Source organism: Chiroxiphia lanceolata, chromosome 2, assembly GCF_009829145.1.
Source record: "Chiroxiphia lanceolata isolate bChiLan1 chromosome 2, bChiLan1.pri, whole genome shotgun sequence".
Taxonomy (NCBI): Eukaryota; Metazoa; Chordata; class Aves; order Passeriformes; family Pipridae; genus Chiroxiphia; species Chiroxiphia lanceolata.
Window position 1 is genome coordinate 39,230,525 of NC_045638.1, and position 26,001 is coordinate 39,256,525.

The following is a 26,001-nucleotide window of genomic DNA, read 5'->3' on the forward strand; positions in this document are numbered from 1 at the left end:
TTCTCTCTCATTTGTCTTAAAAAATTAATCACAACATTCATTTTTTTATGTTTGCTATATTATTAGCAAAATTTTAATTTTATGTTGACTTTACTCAAATTGTGGAGAATCATTTTGTTTGGACATAGTTGTCAGGAATTTGAGAATACGACTGAAATTCTTGTGCAGAGTTTTACCCTCATATTATTGCAGGCAGCATAGCTAGCCATTTTCAAATTGTTCCATGGCAGAAACTGATATTTTTTCTTCTTCTTCACTACTCTTCTAAGATGCTCTACAATACCACTAGTCTGGTTTTTAAAAGGCTGGGGCTTTTCCTCCACAATTCATTTTCTCCTCCATAACTTGCATTCACATATTCTTCAGCCAATTCTCTTGTAATTTTATCCTGAAGGAAAGTTAGAAAAATCAAGTAGTTTTGAAATGTAAAATTTTTAAGAAAATCAAATCCCTGTTTACTGAAAGGGTACTAAATACTTCATTGATTTTAATTAAAAAATAAAACCTCAAATTATTTATTTATTTATTTAATGTTCAGGCTTCCCACCTGAAGGGTCCAATTCATGGCACAACACAGAGTTACAGCCCAAAACATGGAGCATATCTGCTGTCTCCACAATTATATATATCTTAAATATTTTACTTAAACATGAACGTCCTCTATGAAATCTTTTGGTGGGCCAAAGTTTTCAGGTTAGTGCTGCTATTTTGACTCAGCTTGTTGGGCATCTTCGAATTTGCCTTTCCAGCTCTGATTTCTAGGAGAGATTTAAAGACTGAGAAAAACACATCTGTGGGAGGGGAGAAAGGGGAATAAGAAATAGGTTGATAAACTTAATCAAGAAGATGGAAATGCTATAAAATGGTGGAAGAATGAAAAGAAAGGGATTTATAAAGAAAGCAAAAGGGACAACAGTTGTATCCTCTCCCCATCACAAAAAAATCCAGTGATAACTGAGTAAAGAGCTTTAATATGTCATTTATCTTGTACCATTTGTCAAAAATCAACAAATACCTGTTAACAAAGATACCATACCTGCATCTCTGTTAACTCTCCATCACTGGAGAGGGGGAAAATCCTGATAGTGATATGCATAAAAGCTGTGTCGAGGATCCCAGATTGGGTTGACACTGATAGGTCTGATTTCTGTTGTCCTAGTGCCTCTTGCTGTTTTTTTTACCTGACCCTAAGTAGCATCAGGGCGAAGTACCAGGTGAGCAAAACCATCTGATAACTGCTGGTCTATTAGGAGAATGAAGGAGACATGGGTAAAGCCCTGGAGGGCAAAGAAGAACTCAGATCATTTTGCTGTGAAGGTTGTTCTTAGAGTGTGGTCCCCCCCGCTGCAAGGCAGCTCATACTGGATTTTGGAGAAAAAGTTTTAAAGGAATGTACAGGGATGCAAAATTTACCCTTATTAGTAGTGATTAATGATTTTGTATTCTGGAAGATATTCAGGAGTGCTGCTTCTGTGCTGCTGCTACACAGAAATGTATCTGACTTGTTGAACTCCTTGAACTCTTATTTTTACCTCCTCATAATTTCAGACTTGATAACTGTTTCTGTCCCCCAAACGACTTTGGATGGTGGACACTTGATGAATTGCACCAGTAGTATGTCTTTATAGCATATAAAATAAATGTTCTTATGAGAAGAACATTTTTAATTTCTTCTACTTTTTTATGGTTGCTAATTTTCATGTGTGGGGATAGCATAGTTGTAGACGTCTTGTTTTTATCGTATGTTTTGACCAAAATGAATGACAATATTTGTGTTCCCTTTCTTCTCATAATAGTAAATTTATATCACCTGGGTTTCTTTCACTCTGTAGTAAATTGATTCCATCTATAGTAAAATTATATATTTTCATTTAATACCTTGTATTTTTGCTTTTCATGGAAAGAAGAACTCTTTAAGCCTCAATCAATGGGAAAAACTTTACAGATAATAAAGTCTCTTGGATTTAATCTAGTTGAGATTTTTGGGAAGTGGGATTGAGAAGTGCTTTACATGAAAACATAAGCAGGTATCACTTCCAGTCTTCATTTGGGTAGATTTTGTTAAAGAGAATGTCTTGCTAGGATGAATTCAAGCCCAAGTAAGGAGGAGAGCAGTTATGAAAGCTGAATATTTTGTGAATACTCCTTGACATTGAACTGTAAACCATTCTCAGCATAGTGAGAAACACAAACAGGAAGTTCTTCTGGTTGGCATTAATAAAAAAACAAATTGTTTGACAAGCTGCTGAAGACCTACTGGCTTCAGAAATCCCATAGAAGAGTTTTTATGAGGTTGAAGTCGTATTCACATACTTCAAGTGACTTAACATGTGTTTTCACAGTGGGTTGAGTTTGTCCCATGTAAGAACACTGTGTCCAGAAGGTTCAGCATTATTGCACATACAGTCTCCTTGAAGTGTGGCAGCATCATTTCTCTGTGTCAACAACAGCTGATTTCCTCTTGCCTCAATTCAGGAACAGCTTAATTGTCACTCCTCCTATGCCAACTCAGAGGGACATTTTCTCTGTGAAGATCTTATCACTTTTCTATTTTATTCTATTACTCTTTTAGTAAACCTGTTTAATATTATCAAAGAATTTCCTAGCAGTATGAGAAAACTTCAGTAAGATTTGGAAATCTTAATTTCATACAGGGATTAGTGAAAAATTATTCACTGGGTTGAATTTGGTAGCTTTCTGTTAACCAGAGTTTACAAGAGAATAATTTCACTATATTTTATACTGTATTATTAAAAGTACTTAAAGAAGAAAATGTGCTGTAGTCGTGACTTGTTTTGCAAGCTATTCATTAAGTTGAAATATTGGTTGGAAAAAACCCCTAGTTCATTTATTGTCTTAAATTTGCCGTTGAATATGATAATTAATTCTCTAAAATCTAGATGCATTTTTTCCAAAATTATCAGGTCTGCTCCCTTTTGATTTTCTTAATAGTTATATTTTAACTGTGATGATAGACACTGAATATCCATCCAGGATTTGTGATGTGAACCTTCAGCAATCTGTATCATCCTATAACTCCTTGCATAGGTGTAAGTACAGAAAAGGTTCCTTTGAATCAGCAGGGGGTGGTGGTGGCGGTGAGATTTAAAATTTAAGACGTTAGCTAAAATTCTCAACTGTACTTCAGTGATGATATTACTCTTCTCCTAAGTTGCAGTGTTGGATTTAGTGTGACTTCATGTTACAGAAATAAGTTCCTAGGTCTTATGAATGTGTATGTAATTGATGGACTACAATCAGATCACTCAAAGGCAGCAAGGGTTCATTTGTATTTATTTGCACAATATTTATTTTTTGTGAATTAATCACCTATAAAGTGGAAGACATTTGACTTATGGTTTTTCAGGTACTATATTCCTGTTCATGTGACTGAGATGTTGGTGTGATTAAATTAGGCATTTTCCTTTTTAAATTGTATAATTTTTTTTTTCAGGTTACTTTACATCTTTTGAGATGTAAATGGCAAAACAGAAAAAGTGATGTTATTTTCTAAACCAGCTAAGACTTTCAGATATTTCTTTTAATTGAACTCCAACAACTCACTATCTTGAGATGTGTTTAGAGCCCTACATATATTGCAGGGAACTCTTCAATTTGCAGGACCTGACTCCTTGAGCTGCAAAGTGCATATCCTCTTCCAGGCAGTACCCAGTGCTGCTTCCCTTGAACTGCTTTGTTCAGAGATTAATTTTCCTCTCTGGAGATCTCATGATGTTGGACTGAACCCAGGGTTTAATCCTTACCAGGGTCAGAATATTCCATACCATTCTCCATAAATTCGCACATTTGAACAGAATAATGGATTTTTTCCCATGCCAATTGAATATTGGTCACCTGTAGAAATTTGAAGGACACTGTGAGCAGTGTAACCCAGGATTTCTCTGTCTGTCAGCCATTAGGTCAAGAATGGAGACGACTGTCATCCTTAAAAACATTTATCTTCTGCTCCTCTGAGAAACCTCCACGAATGGACTGTGAGGAGACACTGTTGGTTTCAGAAACTCAGGATGAACAGTGACAAGCCATGAACAGTGTTCATGTTACCCGGTATATAAACTATGTGAGAAGTAGGAGGGAAAGCACACACTGCATACACAGTTCAGCACATAGGGGTGCTGAACTGTGCCATTCCCAGATGTTTGCAGATGTCCTCCATTGCCTAATGATAGGCAGGTTTGCAGGAGCAGTATTACGGGTCAGGGAGGACCACATACATCTTGGGGCTCATTTGTGGGAATATGGATAGCCTGCCTTTGGGCAGCTTTGCTGCAGCAAGTTTGTCACATTTACAATTACTATGTTGAGCGATGTGAAATCCAATTCTGTTGTGTTTGCGTTACTTGTTAAGAAATTTTGACTCTTTGAGGTGGAAATCCATTCAAAATTTTTTCTATGAAATATTCAATAGTGGGATGTGAAGCCAGATTAAATTATACTTTTTTGAAGGGGAGCTGGTTATGAAACAAATCTTCAATCAGACTAGGGTAATAAAGTATTTAACCCAGATGAGTCTTTTGTTGTACATATTAGAAACCATCCTACTTTATTCACTTGGTAAACATACTTTCTATTTCAGAAGCTCTGAGTACATTTAAGCTAGCAGACTCTTGCTTTGTATCTTAATTTGATTATGTCTTACACTGTCCTGTCTATGTAGCAGGCTATATCTTTTTTCCCCTCACAATGTTTGCAGAGGTCATAATGCTGGAAATATATTTCAGGTCCAAATTAACTCCAGTACTGTTAAGGAAATTTTCACTTGGTGTCAGTGTAAGAAGATTAAGTATCCTAAACTAGATTTTTCTTTTTCTAAAACACTGGCAAAGTGCTCCAATCTTATCTAGCTATCAAAATAAGACATCAGCTTTTTTTGAAGGTGCTAAATATGTCTGATGCTAAGCATTTTGGAAAATCTTTTTTAGGTACCTGAGTGGAAACTGGGCAATTAGAAAAATCATCCATGAAGCATTTCCTAGTGGCTTTTTTTCTTCAGATTAACATGTAGAGAAGATAGATCAGTGTTCATTTATTCTCATTGGAAAACTATAGCAGGACTAAGTGAATGTGCACAAATCTAGTCTGTAATCATAAAATTATGTGGCAAGTTACGACAACTTACAAAGGGTGAGTCATATTTACAATAAAAAGAAGAGGCTTTAAAAGGTACAAAAGGCAGGTAAATACTTCATTTTCCATGGAGTGTATAATTTTTTTTCCCTTTCCTTTTGAACCCATTTTTGAGATTTTTTTTAGTAGAAGGTTGAACCAAGACTTTTAAAATAAAATAGATTAGTAAATAAACAAGATATTTGTCATTCTGCACAACATATTGGACCCATAATAATTGCTGATGCAGGTTAGGTACCACACTCAAGAGCCATCTGATATGCAGACTGGACAAAATGTCAGCTCTGGATTCAAGCTGTTATAGCCAAACTTAATATTTTCTTATTACTTCAGCATTTAATATACTTTAAAGAAAAAGTATAGCAAGCAATGCACTGAGGGATTATAATCAACACTTCTAAAACTGATGTTAGTCAACTCAGCTCCTATTCTAGTGCTTGGGAAGGGTAGCTAGTTTAAAAACAGCCCATTTCTTGTATGTTTGAGAGAATTATCATAGCATACAGAAAGACCTCCGGATTCAAACACAGTTCTGCAAGGTTAGGCATTTAATTGCTGTATCTAAACACATACATGTGTTGTATAATTTTTATAGGTTCTAAAACTGTTTTAGGCAGTCAGGATAGTGTGCTGTTGAGATCTACAGAAAACTGAGATTTCTAGAAAGATGTTGAAATATCATTTATTTGTCTGTAGTCTACTTACTGTGTGGATGTTTCTTGCACATATTTCTTCTTTTTAAGACTAATTATAATCTCTTTTAAATGCCTGCTTCCTTCATGTATTAATTGTCTTCTAATTTAGTTTTTTCTGATGTTAGTCTCCTCCTCACACACATGCACACACAGACACACACACACAAGTACATGCTTTTTCTTATTCTGTTGTCTCCAATCCTTTTCTCTCCTCCAAGTGTGCTTCCTCACCCTGTTCACACAGGGTTCAGCTTGTATAATTATACAAGGATAACAAGGGAATAACACTTTCTCCTCCAGTTTGGGTATCTTGTCATCAGTCCTCTTGACTTTGATGTAAAACTTACATGAGCTCTATCTTTTCATCACATGTTCCTGCCTTTCTCTTTTATAAAAGTTTTTTTCATCTGTTTTCTAGAGGATTTTAGCTTGTGTTTTGTGATGCCCATTGCATGCTATTCACTGAAATTCGAGGGCATTACTGTAATTACTTTATCAGATTCACACTTAGATTACTACTTTACATCAGAAATGGTGTCATTCATTGTGTATTTTCAAACACACAAAAAAAGTATGTTTATATGGCTGGAAAATCAAAATATTACAAATAAGTGTCTTTACCTTGGAGTGGAATTAAAGAATCAAGTAGTCCTTTCAAATAAATGATGGACAACAGGCACTACTGAATAGCTTTGCGCAAAGATTGGATAGTTAGACCTGTTACTTGTACTGCAGTAGTATTACAGAGGCCCAGTTATAGCAGAAATCCACTGTGTGCTGTAAAAACTGAGAGCAAGCAAAGTGGATTCTCATGCTCTTGCTTTCATACAACTGAGGAGTAACATCTCTCTTAAATGTGTCAGTGCAGGAACTATAAAGGAAGTTAGTTGTCATATGGTGTTATTCTAATATTTCTTGGATGAGGCTGGTAGAGTAATTTTGTTTTCTTTTCTTAGTTTCTGGTTTTCCTTCAGTCCCCATAATCATATCCCACAAGACCTACACTTAACTACAATGCTTATATCCTATGAAATTCATGCTACCTTCTTTTTTTCCCCAAAACACCTTGTATGTAATTGTCTTACTGTAAAAATGGCTTTAAACCATTAGCATGGTATTATCAAACTGTGATTGTTTATGAAGTAAATTTAAGACAGCAAAAGGTGCTAATTTATAAATAAAATAAAGTCAATTATATGGCTGCATTTTTACAGCTGGTATTTTGTTGACTCATTGTCTGTCTACAGCACAGTGAGTTATCAACTGTTGTGACTAGAGAATTATTATTAATTATATTGTAATTTTTGAGCTGTTATGTGTATGTGTAATAACTTTGGTTGTACTGTGAAGCCTGTTGGGCCAGAACGGGTTAGTTACTTTTCAAAACAATGACGAAATGCCTATGGTGCACTGTATGCTCCAATGTGTGCATTTATAGGAGCTATCTAGTACATAAACATAAGTGACATGAACAATAAACTCCCAGCCTAGAATCTATTCACCACTATGTTAAGGATAACAATTAAAAAATTAAAAGACTCTAGAGAAACAAAATTTTGTTGTCTTGTGAAGATTGTTTACATGCCCATCCAAAATGTGTGGAAAATATCTGGTCTTCTTCATTTAATAAATGCCATTATTATAGATTTTTTTTTCCACTTTTTTTGAGAAGTATTGTTATAGGAGCAAAGGCCTAAAACCTGAATGCTGCACTCTTGTCTAGTAGATAGTTTCTTTCTTTTTTCCTCTTTTTCTTACACCTCCACCATCTAAGATGCTGCTGTTGTGTGGTGATCTATGCTCATCTTTCAGAGATAGATGAACCTTATCCAAAGAAATTTTTGTCCTATTTTTGAACCTTCATCTTAATTTTTTTAATTTTTTTTTCATATGTTGCTTCTTATCGTTGCCCACAAAATAACCTTCCATACAACAAGCAATATAGCTCCACCAATTTGAAATGAGGAAACAGAAAGAAAATGTAATAGTGGAGGTATAAACAACTACATGGTACCTTAGTTCACTGGCTCTCTTAATACTTGTTCTTCTGAGTCCGGGGCTTTGGCTTCCAAAGGACAACTGAGTTTCAGGTATGAGGTATATTTCTTTTTGTACATGCCTTAAAGATATCTAAGGGAAAAAAATCATATTCAAACTTTTGTCAGTTTTATTGGCCCACATGTCAAAGGTTGCCTGTCTCTTGCAGAAGTGTGAAAATTATATTGTACTAGTTCTTAGCATTGCATGTTGTCACAGAAATATCTAATATCACTGAATTCCTGGAAGAGTAGAGTTGGTTTAGTTGTAACTTCCTCATTTCCTCATTCTACTTCTCAGTGGTCCAGGGATCATTGGTTGGTTTTTGGTAGTTTTTTTCCTTTTTATTTTCTATTTTTAAAAATCTTTTCCCCTTCTTTGCCAGACTTTCAAGAAAACCAGAAGTTCCAATATTTGAATACTGTTTGCAGGTGCATGTCTTCTACTTGAGCTTATGCTAAAATTCAGGTTGCAGATATAGCTGGATGTAGTGTCTTTTAAGATTTTGGGAGACATTTCCATTTCTACGTTTTTTTGTGTGTGTGAAATCATTAAATGATCCCTCAGTAGCCTTGTTTTGCTCTTGTATGATCCTTGACTTTTTTCCTTTGTATTTTCCCCCCAAGTACTAGGGCAGCTGATGCATTCTTTACAATCGATAAAACTGTCCTTCATCTCCACTGACCAAAAGGTGGTCTTTTTGCAACTGTTCTTATTATTTAGTCATTCTCTTTTTTTTTAATAGACATTCAGTTCATACTCTTTATTCTTTGCCCATTCACCACTTGCTAAGCAGATCATGTCCCAGCTAGAAAATGCTGTCCCTTTCTGCAGAAATAGCTTCTTTGCTCTTTTTTTTCCTGTACTGCCTGCTTCTGATCCAGCATTATGACTGGCTATTGCTTGGATCAGTGGGACCTGTTGTTCACATAGTGACATTTATATGGATACAAAACTTTACCAAAAAACAATTGCTTTGCAGGCTGGTAGGAGAACTTCCAAATGGGAGAATTTTCTTCTGAGAAAAAAAAATCTGTCTAGAGAATTTTAGATGAATTTTCAAAAACCTCTAGGATATGATATTTACCACAAAAGAAATGGCCATTTCAGATTTTGATTGAGTACAGTATTTCAACAGCTATTTGCAACGTTATATTTTTTGTATAAAAAACCATGGAAACCATGAAAGTTCTGCAACTTCAGTAAAGCTGGTTAAGATCAAACATTTTTTTCTGAAAGAGAAGAATGATAAAAATTTATTTATTTCATGTCAGTCAAAATATGTTTTATTCAAATCAATGTTTTGATGATTTTTGCTAAAGAACAAATTTTCCACCATAGGAATTCCTTATATATTTTTTTTGAAAACTTTTCATTCCAAAGGATCTTTCGGACACCACAGGTGAATGACATCTGTTATGGTGCTCTCTGATTCTCATGGCACCGTTACGGTGTTTTTGGTGAGAAAATCTAATATATTATTTGAAATGCAGATGACTAAATTTGCAGGCCTAAGAGCATTATGCTCACATTACCAGAACTGTGCAACGAGATTTGGGCCTCTTTGGGTATTCTGTATTATGTATTCTGTGCAGGCTTTTCTCCAATTTATCTGTGTGTATCTGAAAGCAAACTGCATTTAACGATGATGTAATCTGACTGCTGGGTCTATTAGGATATTGCTGCTGAATAAAAAGTGTTTAAAGGAGTAGAGTTTGAACTCATATGGGAAATTCAAGCCTGCTATCCTCTGTATCCTCTGTCTTCAGTGGCTGATGTGTATAAGCAGGACTTGAGTGGAACTCAAGGAGTCTGTAGCGTCAAAACAGCCTCCACAACCAAAAGGTAGAAGTGTAGCCTCATGCTTGGGGTTCCTTCCAATTCCTTGCTGGAATTTCTGCCTTTCTCCTGTGGAAAACATTTCTGTAGGTATGACAGTAGAGGTTTTGTGTCCTCTGGATCTGTATAGCAAGATCATAATAGAATCATAGAATATAGAACAGTTTGGGTTGGAAAGGAGCTTAAAGATTCTCTAGTTCCAATCCCCCCTGCCACAGACAGGGACACCTTCCACTAGACCAGGTTGCTCAAAGCATCATCCAACCTGACCTTGAACACTTCCAGGAGTGAAGAATCCACAACTCCTTTGGGCAAAACATTCCAGTGCCTCACCACACTCACAGTGAATAGTTTCTTCCTAGTATCCAATCTAAACCTGCCCTCTTTCTGTTTAATGCCATTCTCCCTTGCCTTTCACTGCATGCCCTTGTAAAAAGATCCTTTGAGCCTGGTTGAAGGTTCTGGTTCAGGTAATGCAGAACAAGAATAGAATATTTGGGAAATCAGAAGTTGCTGGGTATTAGAATGGCTGTATCACTAACCTGTGTGCACTAGCTATGAGATCCAATTGGTGTTGTCTTCCCTAATCTGGTGGGTCGTATGGTGGTGCTGCATTCTCTTGTTTTCTTGTCACCTGTTGCTTTGCAGTTTTCTTGAGTGTCACCGACAATTATCTTCTCTTTTCTACCTGAAAATTGAAGTTTATAAATTCTGCTGTAGCTACAACAGGGAAAATAGCTAATTTATTTTGCTTTCTATCTATTTTAATTGTTCTGTTCCCCAGGACTGATAGTGCATTTCTGTTTTCTCAGTTTCTCTGATTCTGAGTTTGGTTTTTTTTTTTTAAATTGACTTGTTTAATCTTCAACCTGCCTTCAAAGTTTGCTTCTGTTGAGTTTACTATTGGAAAAAAACCTATTTGTCTTCTCTTGGATTTTGCTTCTTCTATCATACTGCTGTTCCCTCTTGCTCTGTCTTCTGCCCGTGACTTAATTATATTGTTCTAAAGGAGAGTTCAATAGGAGTTGAAGAATTTTAACTTTTATATTTTCAGAACTTTGCATCTGGGGAAGGTAAATTTTTATAAAGTCCATTTTTAAAAAAGATCACTCTCTAGAGTATGCAAGCTTCCCAGTAGTGTAAATTATTTCAAAATGTACAGCAGTTAGAAGACATATGTGTTTAAGGAGTCAGGAAACTTAGTTTTTCAAGCTTGTCCTGTTGTAACATTTGACCAGTTATTGCATGAGTATCTAACTCCCCCTCTATTTCCCCCTCTTTGAATTAGTTCCCTACTTAAATGTGTGTAAAAGCAGTACAATAACCTGCTACAGTAATGTATGTATTTCAACAATTATTCTTTCAATCTTCTTGAATTTACCTACAATCTACCTTACTCTGGTAGTCATTGAATCATATTTGTCTTATAATTACAACATCAGTTTCTCTTTATATTTTTAAGCATTGAAGCTGTTTTATACTTGTTGAGCTGTCTTATTTTAGGATAGTTTTGTTATCAAGTGATCTCTGAAGTTATTGGGTGTTAATTCCTCTGTCCAGTAATATCATCAAAAAACACTTCTTAGTGCTCAAGAAGTTTCTGTACCTGGTTTATTCAAGATACAATCTGTCAGACAGTAAGGAAAGGATATGTCTTATTTCAAAACTTGGTTATTCCAGAATTTTCACTGTGAGTTTCTTTAAGCCCTATAATTTACTTCTATACAAACAGCCACTGGAGTCAGAATTCATTATTTTTCTGAACTGACTACTTCCAGATAAAGTTGTTTGTGCAGTGTGTGTTTGTCTCTTTCAATTTTCAGCATTATATATTAATTACTATACCTCTGGGTTTTCTTAAGAGCCATCAGATGAACTTGCATCTTCCTTGACCTAGACCGTGCTCACGTCAAGAAGAGATCTGTTTTATTCTATGAGAAAGTAATACTGCGAATAAGTAGTGCTATGGAGATACTCCATGGGGTACAGAAAAATCTTAGCTGTATACTTTTTCATGAGCAGCCCATTGGAAATGTTTTAATCTTCTAGACCAAAGGACTGAGGCAGCAATATCTGCTATATACAAAGCTGAGATTTGATCCTTGATAGAGTTCTTGCCACTATTGTTATCATGACTTATTGCTTAAGCTGGATGATTTGATTGAAGAATTCTTCAGGCTGGCAATTAGGATCCTTTCACCAAATTTCATTTCTTACCTCTTCTGCTTGTTGTATGGAATCTTGTTTTGTAGGATGGGAGGAGACTGGAATTACGAAGCTCTAAATTATTTACTAGTGATTGTCTTTGTCATAGTCCTGTTTTCTGCCATCCTATCTTCCTCCCTCTTTCCCCTATTCACATTATACTGACTTTCTCCATAGCAGTATATTTCTTAATTCTACAAAGTTTCTCATATATTTTTTTAATGACTGCAAGGGGGAGAAAGGGTGAAAGTTTACTGTATGTAATACCCCTGTGATTGACAGTCTTTTTGCCTCCTGCTTCCTAGTAGGTAGATAACGCTTGCTGTATGGGATCTTGTTTTGTAGGGTGGAAGAAGAGGGAGGACTACAACAAACACAAATAGTGGTATGTAATTTTCCCTTTCTCCTTTGTCTCTCCCTACCTACCAATCTTAACACAGAATTCGCTCAATCATATGATGATACCTTGTACTATTTGCTGCTTTTTATAAAAACAGCACATCTTCCCAGTTTTTGTTAGTTAAATACCTGAAGCATTTTAAGAAAGAATATAAACGAAATATTACATACAACACATAGGACACAATGTGACTGAACTTAAACTGACCAGGTTCTATATCCCATTGTGACATCTGAAGTCCTCCAGTTATCCATTATCTTTAAAAATATTTAACAAGCTGCTGTGTGTGGAATTTTGGAGAAAACAGCTGCAGTGGGGAAAGAGTAATCATCCTTCCATTTCAACTAAAATCAACTACATGCATAAAGTGTGATAACTTTTTGAAAAGCTAATACTGTAGAACTGATGCAGAACTGACTCATTTTTGGGTCAAGTTTCATCAAAATATTGTAAACTTAAATTCTAGTTGCAGAATCTTAATTAGTTTGAATGACACAAGGAGATGGTACCTAGCTGTGCGTAGCACAGATTACCTAGATGTTAGGGGGAACTTTCTTGTAAAATAAAGGGGAAGATTACTATTAGATAAAGAAGTTGTATTATATCTAAGGGTAGGACAGCACTTTCAAAATACCATCTTGTGTACTGTTTGAAGATTTCTCTCAAAAGCATACAAGTTACTCAAAAGTCATTGTCCTTTAGTTTGGGTTTTGGGTTTTTCTTTGGTTGGTTGGTTGGATGATTTTTTTTTTCTATCATAAAGCTCTCACTTCTGCCCTCTTGTTAAAAAGGTACAAATTGACAGTTTATCAGAGAGATACATAAAGCATCATAGCTGTAGTACAAAAAATAACAGGGAAAATGCTTTACCGAATTCAGTTATTAAGAGGAGTAGAGAAAAGCAAATGATGTGTCAAAAACTTGTTTCAAGAGAGTTACCATCTTCAGTAACCAATTTTTCTTTTTGTTGTTGTGGGTTGTTGGTTAAGTATTGACTGAACATGTCTTCCCAGTGAATCATTCCTAGTTTCTATGACACCCCTAAGATCTGCACAGTACAGCTACATCAAAAACAAGTCATATTTTCAAGGTCTAAATAGCTGTGATAATTAGGAAACAAAGGCTGCATTTGTATTTGCCATGATGATGGGAAAGCTTTTCCATTTCAGTTGAAAACAAGAACAAAACACAGTAAATTCTCGACAGAGTACTGAATCTGAGCTCCTCTTGGTAACAGCACTTGAGGGATCACATTCTGTACATTAACTGATCTGCACAGAGTGTGTCAAGAAAGTAAATGGAAAAGGTAGAATAAACTTCATCCGTTTGTTATTTAGTAAAATATAATTTTGGGGGTTTTTCTGTCAGAAAAAAATGTTATAATGGATTACTTTAATCCTCAGCATGGTGGTGTTGTTTATGGGCTGACATGATGCCTATGATCAAGATAATTCTTTTCTTTCTATTGTGAGACTAGAAACAAAGGGATTTTGTATGATCTGTCTGTGCTTGGTCCATTTAAAAGGAATGTAGTGGATTGACCCTGGCTGAATGCCAGGCACCCACCAAAGCCACTCTATCACTCCCCTCCACAGCTGGACAGGGGAAGAGAAAATATACCAGAGGGTTCATGGGTTGATATAAGGACCAGGAGTAATCACTCAGTGGATACCATCACAGGCAAAACATACTCAGCTTGGAGATATTAATTACATTTATTTTTAACCAAATAAGAGCAGGAGAATGAGAAGTAAACCAAATCTTAAAAACAATTTCCTCCCATCCTTCCCTCCTTCCCTGGCTTTACCTCCTTCCCCCCCAGCATCACAGGGAGACAGGGAAGGGGGATTATGGTCAGTTCATCACAGGTTGTTCCTGCTGCTGCTCAAGCAGAAGAGTCCTTCCCCTGCTCCACGTGGGGTCCCTCCCACAGGAGACAGTCCTCCATGAACTTCTCCAATTTGCTTCCATCCCATGGGCAACAGTTCTCCATGAACTGTTCCAATGCAGGTCACTTTTCCATGTGGTGCAGTCCTTCAGCACAGCCTGCTCCAGTGTTGGTTCCCCCAGGATCATAACTCCTACCAGGAAAACCTGTTGTACCTTGGGTTCCTCTCTCCCAGGGTCAGCACATCCCTTCCAGGGCCCTGCTCCAGCATGGGCTTCCCACGGGTTCACAGCCTCCTTCAGGCATCCACCTGCTCTGGAATGGGTCTCCTCCACGGGCTGCAGGGGGATGTTTGCACTCCCATTAACCTCCATGGGCTTCAGGACACCAGCCTGACTCAACGGCCTTCACCACAGGCTGCAAGGGAATTTCAGCTCCAGTGCCTGGAGCACCTCCTCCCCCTCCTTCTCCACAGACTTTACCGTCTACATAGTTGTTCCTCTCACATATTCTCACTCCGCCCTTCTCTGGCCACAGTTTCATCCATGCAACAACTTTTTAAAAAAATTAAGTTAAATTTCTTAAAAATGTTATCACAGAAGTGTTACCATCATTTCTAATTAGCCCAACCTCAACCTTGGCCAGTGATGGGTCCATCCTGGAGCTGACTGACATCGGTTCTGTAGGACATGGAGGAAGCTTCTAGCAACTTCTCACAGAAGCCACCCCTTTAGCTTCCCTGCTACTAAGAAACAGCCACACAAACCAGCTACAAGAAAATACAGCCTTTTGGTGGAGGGGTTCTTCCCAATCTAGGGTAAAACCTAAATTCATGTTGTCAACATGGAGCAAAACTACTCCATCATGATGGAAAATGAGTCCCCAAAGTGTATTTTATTTAAATAATAACTGCATGTTGTGGAAAAATATGAAGTAAGATGATAGAGAACTAATTAAGATGTAGAGGTTTTGTACTGTTGGCATTTGGAAAAAAAAAGTTAATTGCTTTTATTCTGAGGTTCATAACATTACCATTAATTTTCATGATAAGTTTATTGCACAGACATGACACATTGAATAGAGCTATCTGTTTGGTAGAAAGTGCATGGGCTACTAAGATGTCAAGAAAAATGGCACTTTAAAAGTTTCAAAAGGATGAATAATTACTGTGGATTAAGTTCTGTTTAAGCTGGATGCAGAGAGGTTTGACTTTTTTCCTTTTTTTTTTTTTTGTGGAATTGTGATTCATCTGCATAATCATCAAAAACCCTTCTCTCTATGCAGCCTAGAAGACTGTCCATTTTAGTTTCAAGAGTTGTTCTTGGCTTATAGTGGGGGGGGCCACCACCTGTAGGTTATTCAGATACATAATATCTTTATCTTGGTGCTGTGGATGAAAGATATTTTAATGGGAATGGGTGTGGAATAGTGATTTTTTTACCACTTGGAGTGGAGAGGAAGAGTGGCACCTGTGGACTTCTAGAGAGTCCATGGTATCTCTGCAGCACCTAGAAATCTTCTTTAGCAGTGAAGACACCAGTATCCAGTTTGGCTGAACTGTGGATGAAAGATATACAGTGCAGCATGTCAGTCTTGTATTTGTGGTTTCCTGCAAAAAAGGTTAGCAACAATCCTCCTAATGTGATGAAGTAGATGCATAATTTGCTAAGAATATAAAACCTTTTTAAGCTTTCCTATGAGCATGAATAAATACTTAGTAGCAGGTGCGTGGGTGTATTTTCTGTCATTTGCCAGATTTTTGTAGGTTGTCTGTTATAAATAATGAAATAGAACACTTAAGAATACTGAAGTGTAGATTTTGAGACGGGATTCTTAGAGTATGAAGTTTCAAATATTTAAAAAAATTCTTGTTCTTCAGTCATATTGAATTTTTACAATGTGAATTAGAAAGATGTTGAGGTTTGAATTGCTTCAGTACCTGAAAACTGCTATTCAGGTGTAACAAATCAGATTAATAGTAGTTCTGTGTTGATGTCTGTTTATTTTTCAGCTGTTGTACACTTTTGGCTGGCTTTCTTTGACCTATAGCTCACAAGTTTCTTGTTTTATGCCAAATATGTTTACTTTACCATGAATAGAACCATTGTTGCCTTTAAAACAATTGCTGGTATCCTCTGTTTCTGATATTTTTTTCTACTTGTTTCAAACTATTTATAATTCTCATTAGCAGTAGTAAGAGAAGAGATTTCTCTTGCTAAATTCTGAGATAGCATTCTGGAAGTACTGTGAAGCGAAAATCGTTAGTCTTGGACTTGATGTCCAAACAAAATAGACATCAGCTGAAAAGAAACAGCCTTCTTATGCAACTACTTCCCAGGGAAGTGGAATCACCAAAATATTAGCTTTCCTGAGTTTGAGGTGAGGCAAACCTGTACCACATGTGCGAGTAAACCCAAATCATTCTATGATTCTTCAAATCTTTGAAATAACTGCAGTCTAATTCTCCTTAAAAAAAAAAACCAAAAAAACCAAAAAAACCCAAAAAAAACCCAAAACCAAAACCAAAACCAAAACCAAAAAACAAAAAAAAAAAACAAAAAAAAAACAAAAAAAAAACACAAAAAAACAAACAAACAAAAAAACCAAACAAACAACAAAACACAAACCAAAATCAAAAGCAAAACCAGAAGATTGTGTTCATGTTACAGCACTGCTGACTTTATTGAAGCTATGTCCGACCTGCACAGCAGCACTGGAGATGACAAGCAGGGTGATGATTCAACCTGTCTCCCTTTAGCCTCACTAAGATATAGGGCTACTTATTCATGCTCAATAGAGAGACTGGACCTATCAGAAGCTGATCCTTCCTAACCATCTGAGCAGCATTAGATGTCTATCTTAGCACCATGCTTATGGCTAGGGTATGGTAAATTATTATTTTCACATATCCATTCAAGAAATATATAGTTCTGAGAATTCTGCTAGTTTTGTTCTTGTGACTTTTAGAAGTTCTTCTGCACTGTAAATATGTGTATTAAATTTTCTCTATAAAAGATATTGGAGAAAGCAATGTTTCTCTTTTCAACAGATCACCTTTTCCCCAAAGAAAAGAACTATGCACTTTATAATGGTATGTAACACAAAGAGAGAGTAATGATTTTCAATAAAAGTTAGATTTCTTTACCTTATAAAGAAAAATATAAAAATATTGGGCATTATCCTTTTGCTTAAGGAACTCCATGCTATCATTTTGTTTTCTGGTTAGCAAATTGGTAGTGGTATTCCTCACAGACTATAACCTTTCCAAAGTTATCTTACACACGCTAGCCTCCTTTAAAAAGTGAAACTAGATTTTTAATGGTGAATTTTCTCCTCAATCTTTTCAAAAAACAGTTTATCTCATGTTTAATAAATTTGCAACATGTTTCTTCAATAGTATAAAATAAACCCCCCAAAGAATAGTCCATTGTGAAAGAAGGGAAGCTTGCAGTAGTGTGAAAAACAAAACAAGATTTTGTAAAATTGCAGTTCAGAAGTTGTATTCAGACCCCAAACCCAAGAGCTGTTGAATCATTAAAGATAACCAGTCGTTTCCCTAAGGTAAATTCTCACTCAGAAATATGGGTTGTTTGATGCTCTGCAACATAGGACTCAATATTTTGGATTTATTTTTCAGATTCTTTCTCAATTGTTCACATTAAATATTCTCAGTTTAAAACATATCTGTTCTACAGTGAATTCAAACCCTACAGAATTGACCTAGAATTTGAAAGCCATTGCAGCCTCTCAGCTCTCCCATTTCTTCCATCAATATGTTTCTGGTCAAACTACATGGTGCTCTCTCCACTGTTTTCAAATGCCACATAAGACACTACTGTCAATTCCTTTTTTTTTTTTCCTGATAACATTTACTTTCAGGGACAAAACCCCCATCACTGAGGTGGAGATTTGTCTGTATAGGAACACACATGGAAAGCAATTTTTTGCATATAAAGTAGCCTGACATATGTTCATTACAGAGAGCAGGACAGAACACTCTGGTCTTATGCTCTGGATTTTGAAGGGAGAAATCAACAGTACCACATGCTTGGATGAGTGATCTAGAAAAATACTGTCTCATATTACCCTCTTCATGTACACCAAAGACTTAAATTCGTAACTCTAAAATGCATCCTAAGATCTATCATCAGTTTGGTGGTTACCCGTATTCCCCCCAAAACCCAGAAAAATGATTTATTTGGTTTTATGCATTTTGAAGAACACGTCTAATGCGTGAATCATTTATTAATCAACTGACTTATAATACTAGATATGTAAAATACAATCACAGCATGATTTAATTAAACATTTAATACCACTTACATTATTTCTAACTGAAAAGTAATGCTTATTTTATACTTTAGAGCAGAATTCAGAAGAGTTACTGAAATGTCAAAATGTAGACATGAGGGAGGCCCGTGATTGAAAGAGCTTTTGCTTGTATATCTGTCCAACCTGGCTTGTCAGTACATACTCATTTTTTGCTGTTCCTCTGAATTCTTACCTTATTTATTTGGCCTAATAATTGTGGTTACATTATTTTCATTTGACCCACAGAGTATGGAATGTTAAACATGCTTATTAAGTGTATTAGAGTCAAATGATTTACCATGGAAACTGAAGGGTTCCTAGTCTTCATGTGATATTCTTGAAATGCATCTTACTAATGATTGAGTTTATTTTACCACCTGCCTAATACCACTAATTTTCAGTGAAGCAAAGGAGGTGAGGTGGAGTATATGGTTTTTAAAACATCACTTCTTTAAAAAGATTGAAAAATAAACTTGCTCCATCAAAGGCAAGAGGACAACTGGTTAACTTTGTAACTGAATCATTTTTTACAGAGTTGCTTATCTCCTTCATTAAGATATCAATATCACATGACTGAATTTACAGAGATTCTGACTGGGACTCTGCAAGTCAGTAGGAGGTGGGGCAGTCAGCTTTCTAAAAATAAGTGGCCTGATTTTTATACTTTAGGGGAATTTTCACTCAAGCAAAAAAATTGTCACTGCCAGATGGAAGCATTACTACAGCAAGGGGATGTTAGCAAAGACGCACTCAGCAAGGCAAATTGTTACCATAGTAACAGGATGCTAAGCATTTTCACATAAATAAATAAATAAAATTAGACAGTATTATTTAGAGAGCTCAATGGCAAAAAAAAAAAGGATGATTTTTCCTTCTGGAAATGGATGTGTTTTTTTTCTACATTATGCTTAAAACTTTGTTACAACACTCTCTTGCTGACAAGCTGCATTGCTTTCAATCTAAATACCTTTATCAGCTGCATTCATTTTTATTCCAGAACAAATCCTGGTACTTAATCTCCATTTTTCCAGCATATTTTTACAACTAAACAGCCCGTAGCATAGTCCATAGGATCTGTAAACATTCTTTAGACCTTGGTAGCAGGACATGACAAACAGCAAAATTAATACAGTTAATACTGTTACTGTTACTAACTGCTTCTGAGTGCCCCCAGCCAGTGACTGGCCTCCCACTGTTTCTTACCACACAGAGAGAATTTCATAGAAATGTTGCTACATCAAAGGGTCTCAAATTTGTTGCCAAATTTAGCTGCCAAAAAGAGGGCCAAATTAAACCTTGGAGGAGCGAAGAGCTTGTGGTACACAGGAATGTTACAGCAAGCGTACTTTAAGAAAAGAAGGAGTAGTAGTGTGTTTGTTAGCCACATGTCCAAAGATAACACCTTTACTGTTGGAGGGGTGGACTGTGGAGGTCGTGTTTTTTCTCAATGTCTTGTAAGAGTTGTTCGAGCCACACTGAAATGTGCAGAACATTTAAAAACTGATATATTTACATGGAGCAGGGAATGGGGGGGAAGAGTAGAGCAAGGGGAGAATGTACATCTTCTTCTTTTCTTAATCATCGGATACCACTTCTTTAAACAAAAAATTTCAACCTCTTAAATCAAGAACACAACAGGTTAAGGCTAATCTGGCAGGATTGAAGAGATGAGAGATTTCTCATCTTTAGAAATGAGAGAAAATGGAACTTCTTTTGGCTTTTGGTATATTTGAAAAGAGTGTCCTGACGAAGGCATGAAAATGTAGAGATTTGGCACAGGGTCTTTATCTGTTTTGGCACCTTGCTGGTTTATGTAGGAATTGTGGCAATTTTGTTGCCATTGGGAGCAAATCATTTTTTGTTTAATGTGTTCACCATCAACCTGAACATACGGAATATTGGTGTTGCTCCCATAGCTGGGCTCTCTTTCCTGCAAGATCACACTGTGTGTTGTATTGGCACAATCTGTTGCTATTTTAAATATTTAGATTAATGATCTAACATAATCCAACATTTTACACTATTAATTGCTCCAGATCTGTAGAAAGGGAGACAAAATTATTTCCTCCAGGAAAAGTTTCTCTAGTTTGATTTTTCACTTGAAATATTTCATAGATCAGGGCCAAATACCCTAATGCAGTTCAAGCAAGCGAAGTGTTCAGATGTGAATAATCCATGAATATACATAATAAATCATACTTAATTACATTTTGATGTCTGGATAGAATCCAGTATGTTTTGTCAAGTCTCATAGGGAAACTGCACAGGCTATTTATGCATCATTTCATAAATTTTTTCATCACCATGCTTCATTCTGTTCTTAAGGCATGTTTTGAAGTTGACATCACTTGTTAAGACCAGCATTATATTAAAGAGGAAGCACAAATTTCAGTATAAAACCACCAAAGAATGTTCCAATGAAACTTCTTCACTCAGTCTATCTGAAAATTTTTCCCTTCTTCTCGGATTTTTTTCTTTCAGTGTAATAAATTTCATCAATTAAGAGCCTGTTGATATTTAATTTAATATCTTTTATTTGGAAGACTTAGATACAACCACTAGCCTTCTTTATGGAAGCACAGGTATAAATTTACTAATAATTCTGCATCTGTGGTATATCAGCATAATATCCTGAGTAAATGTGGTACCTGACTGCTATAATTGTGTTAGTATTTAATAATCATAATGCATAGTTGTTCTGATTCGTCATCTGTCTGCAGTATGCATTCACATGCTCACCTTTCAAAATGTGTAATAGTTCCATAATGACATTCAAACCAGTTTTAGTTTTTTTGCTTACTCCTCTCATTATTTGGGATGCAGCCTTCAAAAATTTTACTTCAAAAATTTACTTTGTTATTGTCTTCTTTAAAATAGTAAGTAACTCGTTTACTGTGTTTCCATAAATAGACAAAGTTAAAGATTTCAATTGTATTTCCAGCTAGGGCGAGAGCAAAATCCAGAGGAACCAAGGAAATTAAACTTTTATAAAGACATAAAATCATGATAGATAAACAGCATTGCTACTTTAGCCATTTACTAAATGCGTTTATGTGATATTGAAATGTATGAGTGTGCATTTGTCTTAGCCTACAAATCATTATTTCAGATTTTAATTTGCATGAATATTTGGTTTATTATGATATGCATACTTATTCTTGTTAAGATAATGCTTTGGTTCAGTAAAAAACTATTCTTTTCTTACACATGCGTAACTTACTTCATTTATACAAGGGACGACAAATTAAGTCAGCTGTATTTTTCATGCAGGCCCACAAACTCAAGCAAATTAAATAAAGTAGATCTGGCTGAACAATATCGGGAGGGTTTTGGATACAGATGCTAGAACACGACAACGGTTTTCCTTTTAATCACTGGCCATGAATCTGCGGTAAATAAAACTTAAAACTGTGTGAAGCCTTGAAGTAAAGGAGATGTCTCCCCTGAAGTATTTAGGCATCTGTGTCATAAGTAGTACCATCTCTTGGACCAATTACTTCCTTCTCTGGGCTCCTAATCTCCAGAAATATATGGTTTCTTGGCTGAGACATAGTGGCCCTTCTATCTTGAGGCTCTCCTCCTTTTGCTGGTTGTATTAGCAGAGCACTGCTGCAAGAATCAACTACTTATGATACTTTCCCACTGTCAGTGTTTTTATGTTCTTCATTAAATAAATTATTTCTCACAGAGCTTGATATCAGATGTTTGGGACTTCTTACTTCTGAACTTACTTGGAGGAAGTTTCTTTAGTTGTGCTCTGATAGAAACTTTCGGTGTTTTATGCATGATATAGGTGACCTATTTGGTGTTATATATATGATTAATATAGTTTGCAATGAAAATGGAGTCTCATGCATCACAAATTGTCACAATTGTATTGTGTTATCTGAGATTAACACTTAAGAACCCCACTTTTACCATTTTGGAGTAAAGAAAATTTGAAACTGGAAGACTGATGATTGGTAATATATGGATATATTTGAGGACTCTAGAAAGTATGTGATCTTCAGGACACTTGCATCAATAACAATTTTGGGGTTCATGGCTCCTTTGGTGGCAGCAAGGTGGACGATGGAGGAAGCAAGGTGGGAAAGTAGGCTCATCTTTCTTTCTTTTTTTTTCTCCTGGGAACTTAGACTCTTAAATAATATGGGTAGGTGCCACCAGAATAATTTTTATAGATATTTTTAGCTTCGGCAATAGATTTTAATTTGTGTTTTACCAGACAGTGTTCTCATCATTTGTTTGATAAATACCAACTGTTTAATCTTCATTTGCATGGAAGATTCAGTGAAACTTACTTGTTTATATCACAACTACTACTTTTGTGGAAGGAACATGTATCAGATAAATGTCTACATTCATGAGCTGTTTCTACTGCAAAACAAGTATGAAAGAAAATATATTTTTGTTAAATTCTGAAATTTATGTGACAACTTGGGATTTTTTTTATTCCACATTCTTTTACTATTATAAAAACAAGGCATTGCTTTGTCATTTTTATAGTTATTTTTTAATTGTACCTGTTCAAACTTAACATCATCAAAATCTTACTAAGTGTTAGAGGTGTAACCTAAAATATTTGTGTATGGAAGTAGTGCTCTCTTGCTCTCAAAACGTGAAACATGGGATGATAGCCTGGCTACCTTGAGTTGAAAGAAAAATGACATTTGCCTCACTGTGACGTTGTGTCTTTATTTTGTATCATCAAGCTCATTATAGGTACTTATGCTTTCAAAATGTTATAAAAGTGCATTCTCACTCACTGAGGAGCAATGCATAGAGAAGTACCTCCTTAGGAATGACACCTTGGAAACTAGGTCCAAGTTGCAGTCCAAAGAAGCTCTTCTCAGCTATCACCACCTAACATTGAGGGGACTTAAATTCTAGAGGGACAATTTCTTACCCCAAATTTTATTTCAGTGCATATCAGGAAGCACTTTCTTGTCAACAGGTTGAGGCAACCTGGTAACAAGCTTGTGACTAGGTGTGAGGGGGACTTGGCACAGTAGCATCTCCTGCACCAGGGCCTCAGTGTATAGGACTCACAAAAGAAGATATTCTATCCAAAATACACCTAAGGCTTTCTCTTGAAAAAAGGAAAGAGAGACAAGAACCAGACTGAACTCTGTGAATTGCATAATACCATTCCAACCATTTTGATACACTTGGGAAGACCTGAGATCCAAATCCACTGGGGGTGATTCTGAGCCACTGTACTTGCAGTTGGTTCTGGGAATCCAAAGGTGTATTACCTCTCAAAGTGAAAAGGGTGTAGTCTAGAAGAGTTAACTAAAAAGATGGGTTAGCTGTCTACTCTCAGGAGAGAGGCTTTGGAACTTTGAAGAGATTTTTGGTAACCATCAGATTACCTGAAGTGTCTTCTTGCAGTGTTCTGGGAGTAGGTGATTCCATCATTATCATGTTTTTGGTTCCTCACTCTCACCATGTGTTTTACAGACAATCTTACTCCCTGTCTTGGGATCCTGGGGACCATTCTGGGTCAGCTGTCAGTGTTGCTGTGAATAAAGAAGGCATTGAGCAAACAATTTATGCACACAGTGCATTATTTTGGCCCCACTAATAGATGACTTTGACCTGGAATTTGAGTTGACTAGCTTTTATGTTTAGGCAGTGTAAAGATGGATAGAAAAATTGACCTGATGTCCCAGGTTTCAAAAGTGAGTTCCACTGTGAATCCCTCTGTTTGCCAAGCAGTCTTTGCTTACGTTTGTATCTGATAGGTTTAAATGTGGGGTAAGATCATTAGGCATTTTATAATTCTGTGTCACAGAGCCTGCACACAGACACTGGATTAGCTGAAATTTTATTAGCTTATGTTTTGAACCTGATGTGCTTTGAAGGATGACAGACTTTTGGTAACGGAGTCCAATATTTCTGTTTGTCTTCTCTTCATGAAGCTCTTCACTACAGCGTATTTCTGCTTGCACAGTTTCATTAAAGTAAGACAGTAATAGCTCAAGGTTGCAAACTTTTGGAAGTCTCATGAGTTTTGAAATCCCAGAGACTGTAGCTATTTTCTTCTTATTTTCTTTTTTTTTCTTCCTTCATATTCCTGGAACACTTTTTTATTAGTTTTTTTTTAAGAATTTTACTCAGAGGAAGGCAAGTATAAGATTCCACTCTTGTGCATGAGCCATGCCAGCATCTTCAGTTGCCTCACACCAGTTTTCAGACAACAGTCTGCATTTCTTCATATCAGTATTTCTAGAAAAATACTTTACATTTCCATTATTTCATATCTTAGACTGTAAGAAATTAGCATGAAATCAAAGTCCAAATCCTGTTCAAAACCTTTAAATAAAGGCCCTATTCCTTTCTTGCTGAACTTTTGAATCGTGTGCTGAGTCAGCTAAATAGAAAAAGTGCTTCACTGTCAGAGAAAGAGTTTGATACTGAGTGTTCTTTAAAACCATCTCGTTTACATCAGTTACTAAATATGGCCTTTTCCCCTGCTTAATTCAACTAAGTATTTGGAAGTGAAATGATATACCTAATGGAAAAATCAAGGTAGCTGTCTTTCAAAATACCTTTCATACTAGTAAAATAGAAGTAAGACTAAAAAAAGAAACAAAAAAAATTTCTATTTTTAAAGCCCTATTTAGCAATTTAGGAAAGAAATAAAGCTATTTATTATTTAATATTATGCCATTTAATAATGCTATTCAAATAATTCTGAGCATGTGATTTTTGAAATTACTATTCGAAAACAAGTACAGAAACACTCTAACATTGCATTTATTTAACGAAATTAAAAAGCAGAGCTGTCTTAGAATAGCAGCTCTCCTGCAACATTATCAAGTGTAGTTTGATAACCATAGAGGAAAAAATCTGAGCTAGTACTTTCATTCCTCTTGCTGCACGGTTATATCTCAGATTATTCCCTGATTCAAGTGCACTGGGCAGCAGATTTAATCTTTCATAGGTAATCCTATTTGGTTATATAAATTTTTGGTTTTGGGCAATTTTCTGCGAATGTCTATATGCAAATGCACATAATATACAATTTATAAGGAAAAGCTTCAATTATTCCCTAAATAATGGTATTTATGTACAAAATATAAAACTCTTCAGTTGGGATTTACTGTCCTGTAATTTGAGATGTCAATGATCACATTTCCTTGTGCCTTTTGAAGATATTTCACTTTAAAAGTATCAGCATTTACTTTGTCCTAAGGTTTTATTTTTGCTTATAGTGCCCTCACCTGTAACTTAGGGCAATTGCAGAACTTTAACAGTAAAAATAACATTTATTTTCTTTGAATCTCAGCTGGGGAAATACCTCTCTAAATGTCTTGTTTTGACAGCCAGAAACAGCTAACATGTTCCAGCTGACTTGTATTAGTTTGCAAGATTTTACTTGAAACATCACTGTGGTTTTTAGTGTACCCTAAAGAGAGTTTACTTCTACATCAAACCACAGTTCTGTACTTTTACTCTAGAATGGAGCCTGAAAA

The 26,001-nt window shown here is 35.9% G+C and overlaps 1 protein-coding gene across 3 annotated transcripts in view; it reads left to right on the plus strand.

The window, feature by feature from the left end:
• FGF14 (fibroblast growth factor 14) overlaps nt 1-26,001 on the plus strand; it is a 400,255-nt gene that overhangs the window by 223,109 nt on the left and 151,145 nt on the right. Inside the window, exon 2 of one of the 3 annotated variants that reach the window (XM_032678611.1) lies at nt 12,270-12,309. The exons of the other annotated variants lie outside the window; for them this stretch is intronic. The gene's annotated coding sequence lies outside the window, so the exon portion shown is untranslated. The remainder of the gene's footprint in view (nt 1-12,269; nt 12,310-26,001) is intronic. 3 annotated transcript variants of the gene reach the window in all.